This window comes from Chenopodium quinoa, unplaced genomic scaffold (assembly GCF_001683475.1).
Source record: "Chenopodium quinoa cultivar QQ74 unplaced genomic scaffold, ASM168347v1, whole genome shotgun sequence".
Taxonomy (NCBI): Eukaryota; Viridiplantae; Streptophyta; class Magnoliopsida; order Caryophyllales; family Amaranthaceae; genus Chenopodium; species Chenopodium quinoa.
The window spans coordinates 650272-657194 of NW_018742763.1; positions in this window are offsets into that span (position 1 = coordinate 650272).

The following is a 6923-nucleotide window of genomic DNA, read 5'->3' on the forward strand; positions in this document are numbered from 1 at the left end:
CTCGATTTGTCCGGCTTTTGCAAAAAATTTTGATTTTGACAAATTTGGGTTAACCAGCTTAAGTAATTGGATTAATTAAGTTGGATGCGGAATTTAGTGGGAGCTTAGCTAATTACGTGAATAAATTGCACCTTAGAAATGATGGATTAAACAACTTTGACTAGTTTTGATTAGGCGCGTTAATCGGATTAACCACCTAAGTTAGTTACTGGTTTTGCGTGTTTAATTATGTATCTCGTAATGTGCATGGGGCCATTCACAAATAGTGAATGGGTGAATGAAAGATTGTTTTCAAAACAGGTTTTGAGAAAATTGCAACTAGTGGGACCTGACTAGGATAGAAAATACGGACTGCGTTCTGTTATGTATTTTTGTAAATCTAAATACGGTCTGCGAATTGTTAAGTATTTTGGTACTTTAGATTAATCTTAGTCGAAGTAGCTAGTTATTTTATTTTGGCAAAGATGTCTCAAGACGGCGTTTTGATGAAGATGAGCCAAAATGAAGACCCTTGAAGATTTGAATATTTCAAGGGGTCATGCTAGTTGCCAAATGCATCAAATTTATGCCTTATATATATTATTGTTATATATGTATATGAATGTTAGATGCATGTCTAGGATTTCTTATGATGCGACGATTAGTTAAGTTCACTTAAATCAACCAACATAGAAACCCTAGGTCCCTTAAAATATTGAGCCAAAATTTGCCGTTCCAAGAACAACACTTACCGAATTAATTTGCGTATGTGATGGGCTACGCCAAAGCGAGGCATCACTACTTCCCTAGGAACTTAAGGTATACTAGGTATACAAGTTATCTTGGTTAAGCTCAACGATATTAGTAAGGAGTCCTTAGATGTCGTGGCAAAAGAGATAAAATGTCAAGAGTGCATTAGATGCGAAATTTTATCAAACCGAGAGTAGCTTGGAGCTATTAGCAATTGGATTGCTTACCTTAAGATATTTAATGTTAAGACAAGCCAAAGCATGCTTAACAATTTCTTGATCTTTAGGATCTCGGAATCATTTTATTCTCGCCTAAAAGGGACAAATTATTAATGCGTGGATAAAATGCTCAATAAGATTGAAAACATGCATGAACGCTTTTAAATTTCAAACTTATTGGTTATATGAATGGTTTTTCATTTCAAATTCTTTCAATTGTAGAACTATGTCTGCAAGTAACTCAAACAACAACCAATTCTCTTTACGCTCAATTCTCGACAAGGAGAAGTTGAGCGGGCCAAATTTTCTTGATTGGCAAAGAAATTTGCGCATTGTTCTCTTGCAAGAGCAAAAGGAATACGTCCTTGATGAGGAAATGTCCGACGCTCTAAATGAGGAGGTCACCCAGGCTGCCCTTAACCGATGGCAAAGTGCCAATCGGGAAGTGAAATGCATCATGTTGGCCACCATGTCTCCGGACCTTTAAAAGACCTTGTTTGAAAAGGAGACGACTTTTGAGATCATTTATGAGCTTAAGAATATGTTTCAAGAGCAGGCTCGAACTGAAAGGTTCGAAATTCACAGGCAAATCCTTGAGAGGAAGCTCAAGATAGGAGAGCCGGTTAGCCCGCATGTGTCTTAAAATGATTGGATTATTTGAGAACATGGAAAGGCTAGATGCTGGGTATTCAACCAAGATGACAATTGACATCATTCTCCACTCGCTGCATAAAGGCTATGATCAGTTCAAAATGAACTTAATATGAACAACTTGAAGAAAACTCTCACCGAGCTTCATGGTATGTTGAAGCAAGCCGAGCAAACCCTCAAGGATGAGGGAAAGCATGATATGCTCATGGTGAGAAAGGGCAAGCAATTCAAGCGGCCGGGCAAGAAGAAGAGCTTTAAAGGGAAAAAGAAAAATTTTCCGCCTAAGTCAAACACTGCAAAGGGCAGCAAGGACAAAAAGGTAGCTTCTTCTAAATTCGACTCCGAATGTTTCAACTGTAAGAAGAAGGGACATTGGAAGTGGGACTACCTCAAATTCAAGGAAGATAAGAAGAACGACACTGTTGCTTCTTCATTAGGTATCTTTGTTATAGACTTAAACTTCGCTAGCAAAACATCACGGGTATTAGATACCAGATGTAGCTCACACCTTTGTTCCAATGCTCAGGGACTAAGGATAAATAGGAGGCTAGAGAAGGGAGAGGTCGAGCTTCGGGTCGGCAATGGAGCAAGGATGTTTGTCGTCTTCGTTGGAACTCTCTGTTTGTCTTTGCCCTCTATGCTTATTTTAGAACTTGACAATTGCTATCATGTTCCTAGAGTTACCAAAAATATTATTTCAATTTTGGCGTTGGACGCCAAGGGTTTTGAATTTCGAATTAAGAACAATAATTGTTTGTTTTACTTCGATAATGTTTTATATGGTAAAGCATATTCAGAAAATGGTCTTTATGTGCTTTCTCTTGACAAACAAGTTTATAACATTGTTGATACCGCCGAAAGGGCTAAGACCATCGAGTCGAATCAAACCTACTTGTGGCATTGTCGTCTTGGCCATATTAATATCAAACGCATCAAGAAACTTCTACAAGAAGGTGTTCTTGACTCATTCGACTTGGAGTCGTTTGAAAATTGCGAAGGATGTCTATTAGGCAAGATGATAAAACAACCGTTCTCCAAATTGGGAGAAAGGGCTAGTGACCTATTAGGTCTAATACAAACAGATGTATTTGGACCAATGAGTACACCCGCAAGACAAGGTTACCGATGTTTCATCACTTTCACCGACGATTTTAGTAGATATGGTTATGTCTACCTAATGTCGAATAAATCTGAATCTTTTGACAAATTCAAAGAATTTTAGAAAGAAGTTGAGAATCAACTTGGCAAGAAAATTAAAACACTTCGATCGGATCGAGGTGGCGAATATTTGAGCCATGAATTCGACGATCACTTGAAAGAAAATGGTATTCGTTCAGAGTTGACACCTCCTGGAACTCCTTAATGGAATGGAGTATCCGAACGGAGGAATCGAACCTTGTTAGACATGGTTCGATCAATGATGGGTCTTAGTGAACTTCCTATCTCTTTCTGGGCACATGCGCTACAAACCGCGACACTAACACTAAACCGAGCTCCGTCAAAAGCTGTTGAAAAACTTGATATGGATTATGGACTAAGAAACTTCTTAGGTTGTCTTTTCTTATGATTTGGGGATGCGAGGCATATGTCAAACGATTAATTTCCGATAAACTTCACCCCAAATCGGATAAGTGTTTCTTTGTGGGATACCCAAAAGAAACCAAAGGGTATTACTTCTACAATAAATCCGAGAACAAAGTATTTGTTGCTCGTGATGGTGTCTTTTTGGAGAAGGAACACCTTTCCAAAATGACAAGTGGGAGGAAAATCGAACTCGATGAAGTTCGAGAGGACGAGCAACAATGTTATCCTGATAAAACTGACAATCTAAGTGCTTTGGAAGCAGCTGAGAAGATTGGTCAGAATCAAACAGACAATGTAAATTCTCAACCCATTACCCTTCGTAGGTCGCAACGACAAAGATCTCAACCAGACAGATACATTGGTATTGTTTTAACCGATGATCAGGACATCCTAGTTATTGGATGAAGATGAGCCAGCGACATACAAGCAAGCTATGACGAGCCCCGACTCTACTAAATGGCAAGAAGCCATGAAATCCGAGATGGACTCCATGTCTAAAAATCAAGTCTGGGACTTGGTGAATTTACCCGAGGGTTACACACCTATTGGTTGCAAATGGATCTTTAAATTGAAGACAGACAAGGATGGAAATGTATCGATTTACAAGGCTGGACTGGTGGTGAAAGGTTATAGACAAATCCATGGGATTGACTATGATGAAACCTTTTCACCAGTTGCAATGCTAAAGTCTGTCCTGATTATCCTAGCGATTGCTGCATATTACAATAATGAAATATGGCAAATGGATGCCAAAACCGCCTTCCTAAATGGGATTTTGGAAGAAACTGTGTATATGACACAGCCAGAAGGTTTTGTTGATCAAAGCAACGCTGGAAAGGTATGCAAGCTTAAAAAGTCCATTTATGGACTAAAGCAAGCTATCAAGAGTTGGAATCTGCGATTTGATGAAGCCATCAGTAAGTTTGGTTTTATCAAGAATCCAAATGAATCTTGTGTATACAAGAAGGTCAGTGGGAGTGACATCGCATTCCTAGTCCTATATGTCGATGACATACTGCTCATTGGAAACAGCACAAAATTACTAGAGTCCGTAAAGGGCTGGTTGGGAAAGTGTTTTTCAATGAAGGACTTAGAAGAGCCACATTACAAATTGGGCATCAAGATCTACAGGGATAGATCTAAGAGGATGATTGGATTGAGCCAGAGTACTTACATTGATAAGGTACTGGCACGATTCCACATGGAGAATGCCAAGAGAGGGCATTTACCCATGTCCCATGGCGTAACTCTCAGCAAGAAACAATGTCCACAAACACCTGTTGAGCGAGAGAGAATGAATCAGATCCCATATGCTTCGATAATTGGATCGATCATGTATGCCATGATATGTACCAGGCCAGATGTATCGTATGCCCTGAGTGCTACGAGCCGATACCAACATGACCCAGAAGAGGCGCATTGGACTGCAACCAAGAATATCCTGAAGTACCTAAAAAGGAACAAGGATAAATTCCTGGTCTATGGTGGCCACAAAGACTTGGTTGTAGAATGTTACACCGACGGTAGCTTCCAGACTGACATAGACGACTTCAAGTCACAGTCAGGGTACATATTCTATCTGAATGGAGGAGCGTTTGGCTGGAAGAGTGTCAAGCAGAGCACCACTGCAGATTCTACAACTGAAGCCGAATTCTAGGCTGCTTTAGAAGCCGCTAAGGAGGCTGTTTGGATTCGCAAGTTCGTCAGTGACCTTGGTGTTGTACCCTCCATCAAGGGTCCGATAGATCTCTAATGTGACAACAATGGAGCTATCGCTCAGGCTAGAGAGCCAAGAGAACACCAGTAGGTCAAACATGTCCAAAAGCGATTTCACATGATAAGGGAATGGAAATTCGAAGGTGAAATCAGAATTTGCAAGATCGGCACGGATGATAATGTGGCTGATCCGTTGACTAAACCTCTACCTCAACTGAAACAAAACAAGCACATTGAGGCAATTCCCTTTTGTCTTTGAAATTCCCTGTTTAGGGTAAAAATACCCCTAGACACGTGCCCCTATTAAGGCTTGACACGTGTCAAGCTTGCAACAGTCAGCAAAGGCCCAATCCCTTTGCAACACGTGTCCATCGTACCCTAATTGAGGTGCAGTTCTCCCCTACTACAAATAATAGGGGCAGACCTCATTTATGGGGATCGAGAACTATTCCAACAACCAACCAAACACAAAACCCATTGCAAAGCGCTCTCTAATCGAGAAGCATTTATTGTTCTTTATCCTTCTTAAAGAAAGATTCTAACTTGATCTTCGGAGGCGGAACTCCCACCCTCATCAGGAGTCTCCGTTATTTGTGCAGGTACAGGTGAAGGAAGGAGCATACTAGGAAATTGTAACTCTCCCGTAGGACACATAAAAAACACCGAAACATCTGGCGCCATCTGTGGGGAGAGTACTTTCTAGATGACTTCAGAACCTGTACTACTGGGGAAAGATAGCCAACCTGCTGGTGAGGCTGAGGTCCACTCGGACCAAGATACAGCCGACAACTATGAGGTTGAGACTTACACAGCCGCTGATGGTTCTTTTAGGACCAAGCATACCCGTTCCAAAGACAAAAGGGAACGGGCAGAACATCAGGTGAGCCTTAGTCATCCCATCAGAGGTCCGCTTGGGTTAACCCCCGCTTCAGAAGGAGCCACTCTTGTCTTCAGGGACAAATTCATGAGTATGATGATGAATTTCGAAAGAGAAATTAAAGGCCTCCTAGATAAATCAGCCCGCCCCCGAAAGGGGAAGGTGGAAGAGAGACGTCTTGGGAAAAAGACGGCCAAGGTGGTAAAATATAGAGCACCTACTCCACACCCAAAGTCAAAGGTGCCAGTTAGGCCCATTGATATCTCAAAAATTCGCATTCCCATGGAGAAAACCAGAATACCCTTCCGGCACATACAGCCGGATGGAACAAAGAAGGTCTACTCTGATGCTCAGACGCTCATTCAGGATACAAAGATCCAGCAACGTTCTGAGTCGGCATCGACGTCAACCTTTCAAGACAGTTTCCATATTACATCAGGGAGGCACTCGCGAACAAGTAAAGAGAGTCGGTCGACCGAGGTTTCCGCTCGATCCGACCCTCATATAGTCCAACCGGCAATTCATGGGTCACCATACATGCCCTTTGGATCTCCTTACTCACAGCCGGCCCTATTCGGGGGTCAGCAGCCACCTGTCCAGCCTATGGACTGGCAGCTCCGGCTGCTCAACCTTGGGGAACAGCCAACAACGTTCTCTAGGGAAATCACTAAGATGGCTCAGCCGTCAAAGATAAAAATTTTTTTGGTAGGTGCCTATGACGACACCACCAACCCAGAATATCACCTTATGACATACACCAACCTGATGTATTTGCAGGGTTTGGATGATGCCTCTTGGTGTAGGTGCTTCCCGGCAACGTTGAAAGAGATTGCTCAACGTTGGTTTGGTAACCTACGTGCCGGATGCATCAATAACTTTTGAGCGTTGGCATACTGGTTCACCTCCAACTTCTCAATGAACATCCCTGCTAAAAAGACAAGCCTTGATTTGGGGGCAATACAGCAGGGGAACAAGGAAGGGCTCAGGCCATATGTCAGGTGGTTCAACCTGATGAGAATCCAAATCCATGGATTGTCTGATGATGTCGCCTATACCGACTTCTTTAAAGGTCTAAAGGACGGGTCAACCTTTAAGTTTGACTTGTTTAGAAAGAGGGTCTCTACCCTTCATGAGGCATTAATGAAGGC